Source organism: Ischnura elegans, chromosome 5, assembly GCF_921293095.1.
Source record: "Ischnura elegans chromosome 5, ioIscEleg1.1, whole genome shotgun sequence".
In the NCBI taxonomy this organism is placed as follows: domain Eukaryota; kingdom Metazoa; phylum Arthropoda; class Insecta; order Odonata; family Coenagrionidae; genus Ischnura; species Ischnura elegans.
In genome coordinates, this window is record NC_060250.1 from 112311971 (window position 1) to 112330678 (window position 18708).

Consider the following 18708-nt stretch of genomic DNA (forward strand, 5'->3'; position numbering starts at 1 on the left):
GAGCGAGGGAAAAAACAAGAAAATATTCATGAATTCGAGAATCGGCGTGAGTCCGAGAGGTCGATAAAACGTGCGCGGACGAGTTGAAAGAGCACGTGAGAGTGAAAAGGAGTGTAGGTGACCAAGGTGCGCCACCTGCTCCGACGTTTGAGAGTGGATGACTTTAGGGGAAAAACACTAGGAGCAGCTAAACCATCGGTTCGCGAGTGGTCGGGTTACAAAGATACGTAAAGGGAGGTCAACATTATAAACTTTTAAAACAAGCACGTGCATATATGTAATAACGAATGAATATCCTCAATTTTCAACCCCATCTCTTCGTTTTCATTGAAGTACCAATAAAGAAGTGAAATTTGCATACAGTACGGTAGGAAAAATGGGGAAATTAGGGAAGAATATTGCGAATTGAAATAAGCTGGTACCTTCCTAATATATTTTATATCTCTATTCCACTTCGGTACACCGGCGCTTATTTATAAAAAAGGAACAACTCAAACAGTCGTATGAAATGGTCGTGATTGATATTGAATAAGTCAATCCTCGAGAAGAAATAAACGGTAAAAATCGTAAAGAAAAACGTATTGATAAATGAAATATATAATGAAGATTGTACGGCAGAAAAATTTAATTAGAAACTATTACCTGCATGGAAAAACAGTTAAAATAAACGTGAAAATAGCCACGAAAATACTTAATAATAATGATGATGGTGATTATTTTTAGATGCCCGGCTTATGGAATACATAAGCTAAGGTTAGAGCCTGACTTAACCCTAGCCTAAGATGTACCATTCAAGGTGTACATCATTTGTCTCATTCATCATTACTTGGAGGGATTTATATAACAACCCCACAGTTGGTAAATCCAAGAGTGTAAAATTCAATTTCAAGCTATATGATATGAAGATATCATCTCCTATGTCCATCTTCATATTTTCGTTTAGTTCACCTGTTTGTTATCTTCATGTGTCATTCTTATCTCCAGCTCATCCTACCATATTAGAGAATATGTTTCACAACCCATCCCTTTACCTCTCCAAATGTTTAAACGCAAAATGAAAGTTAATATTCTCCTCATCAAAGTCCTTTATTTTTTCTGTAGGTGATTTTATATTCAATGCCTCGCGGGAAAAATTCCAAAAGAGTTAGAAATATCACCAAAAGAATCACATGGGGGCATATTCTTCTCTAAAAGACAGTGGATAGGACGAAGCATTGAGCGTTATCGAATTTTAAATGAAATTAAAAAGAGACCAAAATTCCACAGGTGCGATCCTTATAGGGCATTAAAGTCTGGAATGGAGTTAAACGCGAGATGTAGATTAATTACTCGTCAAAATTGGAAAATATGTGACCAGAGAAAGATATGATAATGTGCGGCGTTTAACGATTAGGCAATACCCTAGGGAGATAGTGTTTCTAGGGACTAAAATTATTCACACAAATTCTACATCTTAAATTATATTGTAAAAAATTCAACGCTAGATCCATGCTAAGTGTGACGTAGCAATTAAAAAGGGAAGTACAGCTCCTGGTGAGGATTATAAAAATAAGCGAAACTTTAATTTATCATTCTCATCTCTAGCTCTTTCTACCACACTAAAGAATAAATTCAATGATTCATCAGACAAACTGGCCTTACAGAATCCATCCCAATATTTTATCGATAGCACATGAGACGTCGATGCAAGGGGTTAAAGCGCATTACGAAATAAAAAGGTTGAGTAATGTAAATTCTAATTAACTACATAATAAATGAAGAAAATAAACAGCAAATACACATACAAATGATACTATTTTCACCAACATTATTTCTTTAAACCATAATCAGCGGCTTTAACGCAAAACCTAATGCGACTGTAACTCATGATGTAAACATAAATGATGCATTTATTGAATAATTAGTGTTTCAATGCGTTGCAGGAAAATAATATATAGAAATTTCGAGAAAATACTTCAAAATAGGAGCGATGAGTTACCGAATTCATGAAAAAAATGCTGACATTCCCTAGACGCACGACATGGTGTCATTCAAGAAATTTTGAACAGCTTAAAACACTCCGTCCCAAAATGCAGAGATTTCTGACACAATGATTCAATTTCGCCATATTCCAGGAACCATTACCCTCATTAACTAACCGATCCTGAATTTCTTTATTCATAAAAATGTCCTTTATATCCTTTAATACCCACCTCACCATATCTAAAATACCCAACGGGGTCTTCTAAATTAGTATATTTTTAATATTGTCTGGCATCTATTGCCTATTTTTTATGCCTTTTTGATTGCTCCATTACATTAAAAGCTGTTGGTTTTCCTCTTTGTGGCAGCCAACTTGTCTGCTCTATCGTTATATTCCACAGAAATATTTAATAAGGTTACTCTAGGGTAATTTTTGTCCATTTAATATATTTCCGCCACTTATTTCATGTGTGCGAGTGTCAATTGCAATATAATCGCGTTTTTTTCACATTTACACTCTCGAATATTTTTCAGTAGTATTTTTTATAGTACCAAGGCTCATTGACATTTAGATACGTCTCAGCGTGAATTTATCTGAAGTTACTACTCAGTTAGGCAGACCATAATCATGTTCTATTATTCCTCGACAGTTATTATCACTGCTTCAACATTCGCAAAAAAATACGTTCTCAGTGACATGATACCTACCGATCTATTGAGGTGTATCTTCGAAGGAACAGCTGAAAGATACGGTGGTACGCTCGCGATTTCATTATAGAGCCATTAAAATCTTAATTGGAAATGTACCCAAGGGCGATGGAGTTACAAGCTTCATATTGCGCTTTCAATTAGAAAGAATTGATCAACTCTTGTCAGCTCTTATGGAGTGAATTGATTGGCGATTGGTGATGACGAAGAATCTGGGAATTATAGGACCTTCTGCACTGAACAAAGGAGCCTTTTGATCAATCCTTCGTATGCATTTTATTGTCAAGGTCAGCCTGGCAGAGGAAAAAGGGTGGAAGAAGACTAGAATATCCTTGCCACCTCTAAGGAAATAATCATCATTCCAATTCGCGAAGACAGTGACGCCGTGCAGATGTGGCCCCTTGTGACAGGGGTGGGAATTACTGGAGGGAGAAAAAACTTAGTATCGCTTGAAGCATCCTTGAGCTAAACTTATGTAAGTGAATAGTGAAGCGGAGATCCTAAAGGAACAATACAAACAGTCCATATGCGATTCCGTGAACTCTCCCTCCGTGTGGTTTGCTATAATGGCGAAGAAATTAGTAAAACAAAGGCAGCATACAGCTCTCCGTCAACTCAGGTCATTCAATTGTTAAATGAAGCATTGAAATATTTCCACTGAATTTATTTAAGCATGACGCGTTTGGTATTTACAAAAATCTTCTCCAAAATTATTTAAATGAAGCATTGCAATATTTCCATCATCATCATAATTCAACAATCCTAGGATTGGTTCGACGTAGTTCTCCATTCCTCTCTCCCATCCGCTAGCTTTATTATTTCCATTGAGTTCATTTCACCAAAAATAGTAGAGTTTCAAGGATGTTGAAGAATAATGCCTTCGCACCACATTATGCCCCTTGCTTCTAATGCAGTCGGCACGAGGCATGGCTCGAATTAAAATTTACTCATTTACCTATCAACATCATAAATTCTAATTTCAATCCGTTCAAATTTCACATCCGTTCGAAAGATTAAGCTGCATTAGAGGTATTAGTAAAAGGTGAAGAAATGAAGGTAATCTAACAGGCAATTTTGCAATCCTCCCCCTTCACGGCAAATAGTGGGACCAGTTCTCTTGCCTGGTTCAATTCGCATTGAGAGTAGTGTCATAATATTTACCCGGGATATGAACCCAAGACCTTAAGGTGAGAAGAAAAACGCTCTATCCATAATACCACCACTCTCCTCAACAGTCTTCCACTTGATAAAATAATTGTTTACAATGTCAAAACATTGTAAAAAATAATTGCTAAACTATTTCCTTATTGACGTATCCTTGCCTTTCTTTTTTCCTCCCAAGAGTTATGGCAGCAAGGAGTACTTACACCAACGCCGGAATCCAAGGAAGGTCAAACATGTCCACCCAAACATTTGCGAAATTTTTTTTTTTTTAGTAACGACAATTTCACTCCTAAACCGAACGCGGCTTAAGCTTTTTCGTTTCGAGTGAACTCGGCAAAAGGGTTGAATGAATAAAAGAAGAGGCGGAGTTGCTTCAAATGTTAATTCTTTTCCACCGATAGCGCCCGAGACACTTCGAGAATTCCCGTCACGACTACAACTGTAGGCGGAAATTCGGGGTGGAATATTTATGTGCCCCTGGGAACATGTCCAAGTGGCCAAATGCTCTGGGTTGGCAGGGAGGGGGGCAGCTCGGAAGGGGCATCCGCGTGCATCATGCACCCCCGCACTCTTCCGTGCATCAGCGGAAGGAAGTAGGGCATTCGGCGAGGTAAAGGCCAAGAGTCACGTAGCCCCAAGGGGGACGGCTGGGCAGGAGAAATGTGTGGCGGGTGTCGCACCAACGTTTCGGAACATGGAATCGGTCAGAGGCGGCGAAAAAGGGACACTCCCGCCAAGAAACAAACTGACTACATTGTTTACATTCATCGATCGAGGCCATTACCGGCAAGAAACAAAAAAAAAACGAAAAAAATAAATCCACGATCAATATTATCTTTAAGGCGGCTCATAACCTGGGTAAAAAACGTCGCTGTAAGCCGTCACAATTTCCTATTTTGTGTCTTGGCCATGGTTCACTTAAATGTTTCTTTATTCTTTCTCTTGGCCTCAATATGTTTATATTCATTACCGTCTCGGAATAAAGGTCTAAGAATGCTGTGCAAAACTTTGTCCAACGTTTCGATAAATATTTTTTTGTCTTCTTCAGCATTATGAATGAATATGATTACATTAAAATTGGTAGATGAAATCATGAAAGATTATTACAATATTTTTGTATTAGTGAAACAAATAAAACAATTCAATTGTACATAAATTAAAAAGAGGAGACAAGAATTTCGACATACATTTTCTGTAATGACTTGTTTACTGATTGAAAATAAGGTATTAGATGTCTTGAAGGTATTAGATGGCTTTAAGGTATTTGATGTTGAGACCACCCGGCTGGAAGCCCGAATAGCCTTTTTTGAATTAGATGCCTTATTTACCATCAGTTTGGATTTATTAAACAAAAATAAATTTTACTGAGATTTTCAATGCCTAATCTTTTATTTTTGAATTCCTGATATTATATTCTTGAGAATATTTGCAAGGAATGTGGCACACTCATAAGTAGTATCGCAGTTTCCGTAAAAGGTTACGTTGAAACGAAATTGTGCATCCATTACGACACACTATTATTTTTAGCATTGAAAATTGTCTTAAGAATAAAGTTTATCTCCGGGTTTTCAGCATACATTCAGTCAGTTTATACCGCCAAAACTTACTACAATTCACAAAATGGCGATAAATATTGGCGCGTTATGGTCAAATTAAAACATTTTAAATTAATACAAATATAAAAAGTATATTCCAGGTATACAGTATGTAGTATGTTCTGAAAGAATTAAATTTGACCAAAAACCATATATGAGCCATTGATGGGAAAAACGGTATGGTATTTATGATTAAAGGGGGTGTAGTTTACTGCATTGAAGTAGATTTTGGAGATTGATCATTACATAAGCAGTATCCCGTGTCCTGATGGATCCGTAGCATGCAAACTTCTCAATAGATAGCTCATTTCTTAGCTTAACTCATAAAGCCACATTTTTCTTTCACCATTGTGTGATATCTTGCACTAAAGATAGATGGTAATGACTAAATAGATCGATAAGATGAAGTCATTAGAAAGGACAAAATTAAATACCTTATTAATCATCAAATAAGGAGTTAAGGCGAGTTGAATTCTATAGGCTATGGCAATAGGCAAGCAATATTAAATGATTAATGTTGACATTTATGGCAAGTACATACTTTTTGCACTTATTGAGGAATCAAAGACAGAAAACAAAGTAAATTTGTGTTATCGCCGTTTCAAACCTTTGCTGAGAATAAATATATATTGAGTTCAGTTCACAATGGCTATTGGCATTAGATACTAATACAAAATATACGCTTTTCTAATTAGTGTAGATCAAAATAAATAATTATTTGGAAGCTAAAGTTTCTATTATTTTCAACGACCACGCAGAAGACGATTAATCTCTAATACCCCCATTAATACGATATTTAACACCCTGTTAATTCATTTTTGTTTCATTACTGAGTATTATTAACACGTGATCATTTTATTCCGTTGTATTCTACACATTCAAGCCCTGGTTCGACGACATACAGAATATGAAAGAGAGAAAATATTTCAATGCAATTACTCTACGTCAGAGAAGCCCAATATCCGTTTTGATATAATCACCTGCATTAAATGAAAACTGAATAATGTAGACGTGACCTCATATTCTAGAACGGAAAGAATCTAATGCATTGATCATTTGCCGCATTTTCGGATATGGTCTAAAATAAACATGTTTGGAAGAAAAGGTCATCCATAAAAACAAAATGGCAGCATAATTAAAATTTCAAATTCTAAATGATTTTGTTAACGTACCATTATTCAAAAATTTCTTTATTATTTATTCCAGGCCTACCGTCACGGAATTAACTTATCCATATCTTCTAATCTTGATTGATCTAATAATTCTTTTTTATGATTATCAAGGATATTTCGTGCGGCATCCAAAGAGAGCACAACAGTATTTTATAGAGGCTATTACCGCAATTTTATCAAGAAGTGAAGGATAGACTAGCCTTTTATTGGCCAATACAACGAATGATCAGACAAAAGAAATAAGAACCGTCATTATTGTATGAATAATTTAAAGGTAAAAAAGGAAATAGTTTTTAAATGAAACATTTTCTTTCTAATACACTTTTTTTATACTTATCATCATAATACAGCCTTGATAGATGGTAGTATTATTATAAACGGTTTGTAATGGATAAAAGGGAGGATTTGGAAAAATAATGAAGATTATAACATGAGCATATATTTTCACCATCGCCCCCGAGTCGTAAGTAACGTCTTACTTTTAATAAATAAAAAGCCAATGTCACATAAGGAGGAAGGTGCAGAGGGCTGATGACGAATGAATAGGAAATTACAGCGGATACAAATAATAGACCGAAGTCGTGATTCAAACTTTGTAACATGGGCTAATTAATACTGTCATCACTGTAATTGGAAGGCTCTTGCGTCCAAATAACCATTTGTTTTCCATGAAGACTCAAATTAAACGTCTACTTTCCCAATACGCTCGCGAGGCGTTTTAGTTTGCATACGTCCTTAGAAAGAGAATGTGCAGCATGAATCCGTGGAAGGAACAGTCATAATCAAATGGATTAAATTATTTCTTTGTAATCGAATCATCTTGGACTAGAGATGATAAAAGGGTATTTATTCTCACTCTGGATTCGCTCGCTTCGCTAGCTGGACTCTGAAAGAAAAGATTAAAGTATTTTCTCTCGAGCCTTTATTGTGGTGCCATTAAGTTTGCTCCGGTAGAGTTATATAAAATAAATACTGAATTTTTTCATTGAATTTTCAGAAATAACTAGGGATTTACAGCGCAGACTAGTGGTTTCAAAAACGAATCCCTATTGCGAACGGGAAAAGATTAAATCCCGGGGAGCTTGTCTGGAGAAAGGTGGAAGATTAGCGAAACAAGACGAGAGAGAAAGGAAAAAATAAATTGAAATACACAGATATCGCAAATGGAGAAACAGAAATCCGAAACCGTAACTTCTGACACCATTATTATGAGTAATTATCTCTAATTGTAATGGAGGGCGCTGAAAAAAATGCGTGTGTCAAATGAAGTGTGAAATATAATTGAAAAACTGAAAAACCAACAGCTGAGTACCATTTGAGAGCGTAAACTGTCACTGGCTAACGACCTTGGATGTTGTTTTGGCAATCCATACTAATTTCATATTTTGTCATTTGTCATTTGTTTGGTATGTGCCTTAGGACCTTTGGTTTATAAAAACTCAAGTTACTACAAGTATAACAAATTGGTTAAAGTGAAAATTTCAATATCAAGGCTCCGTGAAAAAAACATACCCTGCAATTAAACGCTGAAGATAAACTATCTAAGTATTCTTCATAATAAACTTCATTGCAGTAATATGTATTGTAAATTACCTGCATTTCACCGTGATGGAAGTTTGTTTTTCTAAGAAATGCTGATCTATTGGAATATTGTCGCATCCCTACGACGATCAGGACAGGGCCCTGAAAATCGGGGTTGTGGACCGTCCGGGATACATCCGGAGGAGCTTGGGAGAAATCAGGGTCAAGACGTCAAAGCACTTAACAAATTTATGACCGTCTGAGTTAGTCCCTCTCTCTAGTTCACTGGGAGGCTAGTGCTCCGTAGGTTAAGATTCGGCTTTGGACCAAAACCTGACAATTGTGGATCAGAATACTCTTTCTTTTACACTTGGAACGCATCCTGTTCTCTCACGAGCCGCAACGAGAGCGACTGGACGTCTACGGACACAACAATATTTACCAAAATATTCTAATCACAGAGTATTGCAAAGAAGTTTGAAGATAATTATTTAATTTGATTGAAGAAATGGAAATCAAACAGTGCAGATATCAACATATGATTCATGACGGCTTGAAATATATAAACTACAAAAAAATTAAGTTACCTGTTCATTGATTAGATGAATAAAAGTCACTTACGTTTTCCATAGTCAGAATCCTTGATAATTACTCAAATATGTTAATTATTCCTACTCCTATGAATCTAGGGCATGAACTTTGAACTTTAATGATATTTTTCCTCCAGTTTGAACAATATTTTTCTGAGCATTGGAGATAAATAAGTGGTATCCATCTGTGACTCCATCACTCAAATAAAGCTAAGACATTCTAAAAATTTTTTGTTTGAACGACGCATGACGCATCCGGATCACATAAAGGTTAGATCATGGTAAGCTAAGAAATAAAAGCTTTGGGGGGCAAGGGGGGGGGGGTCTTGGAGCGCCTCCAGTGGGTAAAATAATCGCTATAAATGAATGTGAAAGAGATTTCTTCCCGTAAATTGACGTCTAAAATATATTTGTATGGATTTGTGGGGATCATAAGTCATGTTAGGAGCTTGTAGACCTGAGTTCTAAAATTTTACATTATAATGATCGAATTCGGAGCAGGAAACAGCATTGCCTCAATGGAAACTACTCTCACATACCATTTTGATGACGTATGACACTTATGGAATTAGCTAAATTAAGCTGGAGATACGTAACAAAAATTGTGATCGAAAATTATCTGTACGAAATATCAAAATAAAAAAATCTCATTAGGATGACGCACATTAAAATACGCTGATTATGGTAGAAGATTGTGCTTACTTTTGTAATGAAAACCATTGACTTTTCGAATAAATAAGTGATTACCAGCATAGATGTATCCTAATGATAATTGAGAAAATACTTCAATTTTTTGACATAGTTATCAAAATAAAAACAGAATAAGTGAAAGCATGAGAGCTTAGAGAACAATGAGAAACGAGAGGAAATGGGTATCTCCTGTCTGAACCAACGAGTGTGCTTCATGACCAATAAGTTATTTGTAGTGATACGTAAAAATTGCTAATGTGATAAATGCGATATTGATGCGATGCACGTGAATAAATGCGGCATAGGCGCGATGACTGGACTTTTATGATGTTTAATCAGCAAATTTGTCTTTTCGATGGTAAAATTCGTAAATTTAGTCACGAGCTCTGTGGAAATGCTCTGCCGACTCTTACTGCTAATTGAATGAGACTCAAACTAGACCATACAGGCTACACCACTGCCCCCGCCAGCCCATTTTCGCACGCTTCCGTCTAAAAGGCGCAAAAAATCGGGGAGTTCACCAATTGGAATATAGAAGCATTTCTCCCTCTTTACCTTTCTTCCTGAGAATGTTTTTTTTCAGACTGTCACCTTGACTACGGTACGCTACCAAAGATCGTTAGCGATCTATACGACGATGATATTTTGTGTTTTGCCTTGGATATCGGAAGGTGCTTGGCTCAATGGAATAGACCCGAATGTGTAGGGTAGACAGAGGTACGTTTACACATGGGGTAGATTTACGCGGTGCACTTTACCTAACCGAGATAAAACTATAGCGCGCCATAAGTCATAACATATTAATGCTCTTCCTTAGGGCCTATTCACGAGAATGTTACGTCAATCAAGCATCGGTCTAGCGTTATGTAAGCTTGTCCCAAGAGCGGGCAATTTATGTCTCCCGTCTACCCAACGTAGAGAGAATAAATAAAAATGTTTTTCTAACCAGCCATTGTAATACTTATTCTTGTAGTTTTCTTGAGTGCACATTTTTTACTAATATTTTTTATAACAATTCAAAAATTATTAAAATCAGTACAACCGTTCTTGATTTAGAACTGGTGTGGTGGTCATCAGGTGGTACGAAGTTCACCGGGGGTGAGATAGTTTAGTATATATCTTATTCCTTAATTAATTTTTTTCAACGCATTATTAAAACTGTTCCGTATTTTTTCAAATAACTGTGTTTCACCGCACTTTGTCGTCATCTACTGATAATGTATAATGAAAAAAGAAAAGAAAGACGTTACTCAATGCTATAAACTATAATTGAAGGTGCTATAAAATTAAAATGAAAGTGCTATTTACACGTATCTCTAGTTATCAGTGATACTTCTGGTTTATTTTAAGGTTGGGCCAATTTTTTAATATCTTTTCCGACTTTTCGACGCATATTTGTCATCTTCATTGACTTCCCACGTCATAAGTATAAGCACCCGAGTTTGACGCAATATTGTGAAGTAATGGTTCGTCTAATAAAAAAAATAATACTCATCTAATATGGAGGACACTTTCATTTCAACAATTACAGGCATAACTGCATAGATAGTTACGAAGTCATGGCCCCTGTGATACCCCCTACCCCTAAATCTCACTAGAAAAAGTTGCAGAACTAAGAAAGGAAAGGAAATGGAAAAAATGTCTACTAGAATACCTAAAATAAAGAAGAAGAAACGTACTCTACCGTTTCCATGCGGTGTTTCGTGGAAATGGGTGAAAAGTGTTATTTATGAGTGTTGTAAACATTGAGATTCAACTTTAAGTTGATTATGAGTGAAATATAAGGAATTTTACGGGCTGAGAGGAAGATCACTATAATTTATTGCTGTAATAATCAATGAAATAATTAATGAGATCTGCTTCTTCAATAAAAAATAATACAGATCATTGAGGAAAGAATCGGAGTTCTTAAATCTCATTGTTCAATATGATGTTAATTTATTCTCTTCCTTTTGTTATGGAAGGATCGAAATCCCCTCCACTACCACGACCGGTACCTCTTACACGACCACCACCTCATACCCTCACCAACACAGCAAGCTCCTCCTGCTCATTTGAAAGAGTTTCTTTTCTTTTTCGTTATAAAATATATGATAATGTATCTAATTTATCAATACCTGATATTTTCTCTATCCATTTATTCTGACAGTGATTATTAAGGAGAAGACTACAAGATGTACTGGAGGTGTTCACCTTCCCCAAGAAGTAAGAGTTGGAGGATAGGTGAGGTATCGGAAGGAGAGGATTAGTACCCGATACGGAGAGAGGTTGTTGACCCTAATTAATTATGATGGGGGAGAGAGAAATCTATACTATCCCCGGATGTTCAGGACGACTGAAGGGGGAGTATGTTTCTACAACTTAAACGGGGATGAAAAAACTTACGCACGAAAATTAATAAAAAACATTACAAATTTAAAAAATGTATTATTTATTTCTTAATTTAGTTACCCAGAACGATAACCCTTGAATATGTTAGAGGTTGCATTAGAATGATGGGAATGATCTTTCGATTTTAAAAACAGTGAAAAATTTAACACTAATTTGGAATATTAGAATAGAAAGTATTAATATTAGAGAACAGGTTAATACAAAGTATGGATTCGTTTATTAGCTTTAAGGATGAACATTTTCTGTAATAGACGTCAAAACGATATATCGTGAAATAGGGGTACCCTTGCACCCTGGCAATGGAGCCTCAAGGGTCTGAGAAAATGTAATTGTTTCATCCGAGAGATAATATAATGCTCACAGCTATGCCGTTTAAAGCAAAACTTTATCTATTCAAATGTGGAAGATATTTAAGGTTTTATAAGTTTCCCCCAAACGAGAAACATTTTAAGTCCAAACTCCATTTGAAATCGATTTTTGGGCACTTTAAGAGGGAATTATGAAAAATTAATTAATTTATCGTATATAAAGTTGAAAGACGAACAAGTTCGATACTTATTGTCAAAATGCTAACTCTACAAATTAGGGTACATGGCTACCCTGACCCTGAATCCTTGGGAGTCGGATACATTTTGATTAGTGTATTCGAAGGACAGTTAAACTAAATCACTTTTACCGTTTACAGTTTTCATTTATCACTTCAAATAAGAAAGATATTGAGGTTTAAGTTTTATCCTCATGCCCTACCCCCAGAGTGTAGGGGTCACACCCGAAGTGTAAGGTGTTAAAACATATATATAATGGATGACCAGTTACTTACTGAACAACTTTCCAATTTAAACTATATTTTTATCTCTTCAAATAAAGGAGTTATTGAGCAAAATTCCCGAAATTTTCGGGTTTTTTGGTCATAGGGCCAAAACCGTTGGTCCAGTGGGTCTGAAACTTGGGAAATTTACTCACTACGTAGTAGTGAGTATCCCCCGCCCTGACCGACCCCTTAAGGGGTACATAGGGGGTGTCAGGACAAAATTAAATTTCCCTTACCCTGAATACCCTTAAATACCCTGAAAAGGGTATTTTCGAGAAAAAAATCAGGGATTAATGCTAGTTGACAGAATTTCCCTTGTAAGTTGTTTTGAAGCTCTTAGATCAATTTTATCGGTTTTAATGACCTTACATTTCCATGGACTTCTAAAAAATATAGCCAAAAGAATATGGACTCAGGTTGGCACCCACTAATTCACTCTCTGAGGTGGTCCTCCCAATTTCTATTGACTTCTTATGTCGACGGTAGCTATGTTTGAAAACCAAGTTTTGAAATGCGTATGGTCATGTGTAGGGCGGAGGCGACCTCGGTACGTGCGTCTAATGGGGACTTGTACAGCGAGACGCCTTTCCCCGCGGTTGCTACGCGGAAGTGACCTTGGATTGTCCCCGTTTTCTCGTAGAAGCATTTATTTTCGAAAATGTTCAATAACAAAGTAGTTAGAGGTGTAATTTCGATTATTTCCGATGCGGAGACGGGGAAATACGATTCACGTTACATCCACGCATGAGGAGATCTTGGTAAGTGCCAATGGGAACATATCCAACTCGAGTGGGAGTCACGCGCTGAAGCTATAGCCTCGGCATGTGTCTGGAATTCACTGGGAGTGAAAGGGAACGCTTAATTTGACCTTGTCCCAGCTTCGGCATATTGATACTACTAACAGGTGGAAGGGATGAAGGGCAAGGGACGGCCCCGAACGAGTTACATAGGACAGGACAAGGATGTAAAAGAGAAAAAATGCGTTGCTATTAGAATAAGTTCAACAGGTTCAGGCTTCACTTGGTGGAAATTAGACATATTTAAATAAATAAAAGATTGTAGCACTTTTTACTGCGTACAACGCGTTTCGGCTCACTGAGCCATCATGTGGTACAATACACTGCAAAACATTTGAAAATCACCTTTGACAAAGGTGGTTGAGGAGGATTTGACATCTATGAAGAAGGGGATGGGAACAGGTGTACAGAGTGGAGACAGTGGGAAAAGATACTACTGCGGGATGTGAGGAAACCACGTTCGAAGGAGGATTTGACATCTATGAAGAAGGGGTTGGGAACAGGCGTACAGAGTGGAGACAGTGGGAAAAGATACTACTGCGGGATGTGAGGAAACCACGTTCGAAGGAGGACTGTAGCCATAACGGTAAAATAACGACACGTGAGACGAACCACAGAAAACGGGGGGGTTGAGAAGAGTGAAGAAGGGTAAAATTGTGGTTAAATAATTCGAATTTATCTTGGATAGAATATTGATCACCGAGTATCTTTAATATTGGTCATAACTTTTCCTTGGGAACTATAGTTCAAGGAGTTGGTTCCGTGGCCAATAGCAATAAGATTATTACAACTTCAGGGCTGCTTTCACACGTTTCATATTTATATGACCGGAGTCCTCCGCTTCTTGTTTCGGCTGTCGCTCTCAGCGTTCGTTAGTCATTCTTTCTATTGTTCTCTTGATTCCTTACAAGTAAGTAGAAGATCTTCCAACTAACTTATTTCATGAAGCAAAATAATTAAAAGAACTAATTTAAGGAACTATTGTTTGCTCAGGATGAATTTAGAAGGAAAATTCTTTCTCCGTGCGATAAAAAGTTAAGTGCTCAGCTTATCGCGCTTCCGCCGTTTGGCTTTTGCGGACAAAAATTGAATTTCCTCATGAAAATCAGCGTTTGTGCAGGGATGTAATTTATCTACAAGAAGGAACAAATGCCTGAAATACAGAGAGCTTATAACTTGAGTTAGAAATTATTGCGAATATTGAAATACTTTATGACTCTGAAGTAATAAGAGTCTTTAGTTTCTTTTCCTCAAACCTTTTTGCCAAAAATAAACTTTTTAAAGTGCATCAAGAACGAGGAAATATATTTTTATCGTTACTTTTTGACTGTCACCACTTCAACTGGCTTACTTTAGCTTCCAGGGAAGTCTTACGGTGCTGGACTGCTTGATTGGTAGATCACTATTTTATTTTCCAACATATTTCAAGGCACGAAAATGCACCATTTCAATGTAATACACACGTTTTTTGCTCATATAAGGGGAATAAAAACGATGGGAAGAGTTAAAATTTTGCGGAATGAACTCACTCGAGATATTCAAGTTTGATAGTTTTCTTTGAATCCCACCTGTTTCACAGAAACGAAAATCGTTTTCGACTTTTCCCAGTTTATCTACAAGTACAAACAAATTCCTAAAATACAGAGTGTTTTTACTTGAGTTAGAATTAATTGCGTAGGGTAAAAAGAGAGGCCGCGTGAGAAGGTTAGCGGATAGGAGAGAGGAATGGAGAGATGCGTCAATCCAATCTTAGGATTGCTGACTAATGATGATGATTGTCCCCGTTTATTTTCCCCTCTTGTAGCAATCGCGGACGTGAGACAAGGAAGCGACATTGAAAACGAAAACGAACTAACGGCGAGCCAGACACTCTCCGTCGTGCTGAATGATTCCGGCCTGGGGCTCACCTCGTCCCACGCGCCACAAGTGTTGTCCGAGGTCATTGTGTGCATGGCAAAAGTTTCCGGGAAGGGATGGAACGCACGAAAATAGTGGAAAGAGGGCCAGAGTTACACAAAATATATGCATTGGGAGCATTGAATTATTCAAACAATAGATTTTTGGCAGTAAAGCGATGACTTATGGGAAAGATAACGTCCCATGAATACTGGGAAAAGTCGAAAACGATTTTCGTTTCTGTGAAACAGGTGGGATTCAAAGAAATTTATCAAACTTGGATATCTCGAGTGAGTTCATTCCGCGAAATTATAACTCTTCCCATAGTTTTTATTCCCTTTATATGCACAAAAAACGTGTGTATTACATTGATATGGTACATTTTCGTGTCTTTAAATATGTTGGAAAATATATGGTAGGCTGCCAATCAAGCAGCCCAGAACCGCAAACCTTCACTGGAAGCTGAGGTAATTCCGTTAAAGTGGTGACAGTCAAAAAGTAACGATAAAAATATTATTCCTCGTTCTTGATGCACTTTAAAAAGTTTATTTTTTGGCAAAAAGGTTTGAGGAAAAGAAACTAAAGACTCTTATTACTTCAGAGTCATAAAGTATTTCAATATACGCAATAATTTCTAACTTAAGTATAAGCTCTCTGTATTTCAGGCATTCGTTCCTTTTTGTATATAAATTACATCCCTGCACAAACGCTGATTTTCATGAGGAAAATCAATTTTGTCGGCAACAGCCAAACGGCGAAAACACGATAAGCGGAGCTCTCAACTTTTTATCGCAAGTAGAAAGAAATTTTCCCTCTAAATTCATCCCGAGTAAATGATATTTCCTTAAATTAGTTCATTTAATTATATTGCATCATGAAATAAGTTAGTTTGAAGATCTTCGACTATTTTTAAGGAATCAATAGAACAATAGAAAGAATAAAATAACTAACTAACGCTGAAAGCGACAGCCTAAACAGGAAGCGGAGGACTCCGATCATATAATTATGAAATGTGTGAAAACAGCCCCGAAGTTGTAAGAATCTTATTGGTATTTGCCACGGAACCAACTCCTTTAACTACAGTTCCCAAGGAAAAGTTATGCCCAATCTCAAAGAAACTCGGTGATCAATATTCCATCAAAGACACATTCGCATTATTTAACTACAATTTAGAGCCTAGAAAATTATTTAAAGTTTATGAAAGACTACATCAGTTCATATATTACTTTGTTTTAGTCTTTGTAAAATAGGCACTCAACAAGACGAAGCCCCTTAGATAGAAGATTCCATTAGATCAGTTTTTTTTTTTCAGATATTCCCAGTTTCACATGCGACAACATTCATGCATAAATTGCGACAGCTTTTCGGATAAAGTCTGACCGCGATTAAAAGAGGAAAATATAGATTAATGAAAGTGTATATTATATGGAATGGGCACTTGAAATTCCTTTAAGCAATTTACGATTTTAAAAATTACTTAACTTAAAACTCAAAGTAGAAGCCCCTCTAAAATTAAATTCCGCTTTGAAGGCATGTTTAAAAGATTATTTCAGATTAAAAAAAGCAAAAAAGCGAATTTTTACTTTTTTAAATTTTTTTGATAATAATGAAAAAGAATAAAATTATCCCGTAAATTCTAGTTTTCCAAAGAAAGCACGCATGTCAGGATCCGTTGTGGTCGCACTTAGGTTCGACTAAAACGGAAATTTCGGTTCGATTGGAAAAGGCAAACAAAGTGAAGCATCCATGGAGAGTTCGAAGGGCTGATGCACTTCGCATGGGGGTGGACGGGGGTGCGTGGCAGAGGGTGCACGCAGGAAAGAACAAAATAAGGGACGAAAGAAGAGGTGCGAGGAAGGGGCCGGGAGATATTGACCGTGCCGGGTCGCGGGGGTGCCTGTTCCAGTCCCCGTTTGGCGGCGCTACTGGGGAGTGATGGGAGACGGCTCGAGGGAGTGGGGTGGAGGGAGAGAAAGGGGTGAGGGGCTGGCAGGGGAGGCGAGGAGGGAGGGAAAGGGAAAAGGAGAGAGAGAGGGACGGCTTCGCACTCAGAGACCAACCTCTGGCGGGAGAGGACACTCCGCGTCGCCTCAGTGTGTGCCGGGGGAACACTACTAGCGCCGCAACTCGCCACGCCGTCGCACGGAGGCGTTGCCGTCTGCCCAATCGGCCCGGGAAACAAGAGAGAAGCGACACGCGCCAAGCACGGATTCGTAGAGAGCGGGAAAAGACAAGTTATGCGGACGGAGTTCCGCAAGGTTCCCATACAGGACCCATAACCTTCTACGAAAGGCGCACGGTGCGCGGGAAAAGGGAGTATAAGGACCGTGCGTCCCGCAAGGTTTCTATATAGGCCCCGCTCCCTTCACAAGTTTCCTCCGAAAACTTCTCCCGCCCTCCCACACGAGGAGAAGGGAGGGAAGAGAAAGAAGCATCGCGGAGAAAGAGAGAGAGAGATCCACACTCCCTCCACCCCCCCAACTGGCCGCCTCAATTCGCCCCCGCCTCCGACGCCAACCGTCCCACCAATCCAACAGTGGGCCCCCCACCCTCTCGGACGCTTGTTGCTGCCGCTGCGTGGGAGTGTAGAGCGAGCAGGTAGGAGAGGAAGCCGTTGGTGGTGTGGTGGTGGAGGTTTGTGTCCCAGTAAAAAGGTGTGCCAGTGTGAGTGCGAGTCTTGGGGCGGGGTGCAGTGGGGTGGGAGCGCGGTGGGGAGGTGCCGATAGGGAGGGCAGGTGGGGAGGGGTGCAGGCAGGAGGCGCGGCGGTGGTGCGGTGGTGTGTCGGGCGCGGCGCTGCAGAGTCTGCTGTCGGGGGAGGAAGACACAGAGAGCGGGAGGCGGCGGCGGAGGAGGCGGCGGAGGCGGCGTAGCTTCGTCGGGGGCAGGGGGGGTTTCTGCGGCCGGGGGGCCGCGATGGCGGTGGCCGCTTCACCCATGGTGCGACCGGCGGGACACCATTGAGAAGGACCGCGAGGCAAGAAAAGATTCGGCAAGGACAACCGAGGATTGAGGGAGCTGATAACAGGTGAGTTTCGAATGACGACGAAGTCTCCGCCAGCGTCCCGTGATGGTTTCCGGAGTTTTATGATTATGGCCCATCGTGACGCATGGCCCTCCTGTTCCACCAAATCTCCAGGCGTGGGGTCTCCGTAGGCTACCGGAGACCTCGGTGAACTACGCAGCACAACAAAATTTTATTAATATTTGTGGTAAAATACAAAATTATACCGTACATTCCAGCTTTCCAAAATACAGTAGGCATGTCGGGATCTGTAGCGGTCACTCTTGGGTTCGCTATCTTTTTAGAATGCTCCATCAATTTTGTATGTGTATCATGGATCTAATCATGTCATATTGAGTACTGAATGGTATGTCTTTTGGGTTTATTTTCATCATACGCTTAAATAAGG

General features: G+C 38.6%; 2 protein-coding genes across 2 annotated transcripts in view; one reads left to right on the plus strand and one right to left on the minus strand.

Moving 5' to 3' along the window:
* LOC124159418 (tectonic-1-like) overlaps positions 1-18708 on the minus strand; it is a 719378-nt gene that overhangs the window by 256223 nt on the left and 444447 nt on the right. The window lies entirely within an intron of this gene.
* The window catches only part of LOC124159419 (slit homolog 3 protein), a 431795-nt gene continuing 431289 nt past the window's right edge, over positions 18203-18708 (plus strand). The window contains exon 1 of the mRNA XM_046535222.1: positions 18203-18323. The gene's annotated coding sequence lies outside the window, so the exon portion shown is untranslated. The remainder of the gene's footprint in view (positions 18324-18708) is intronic.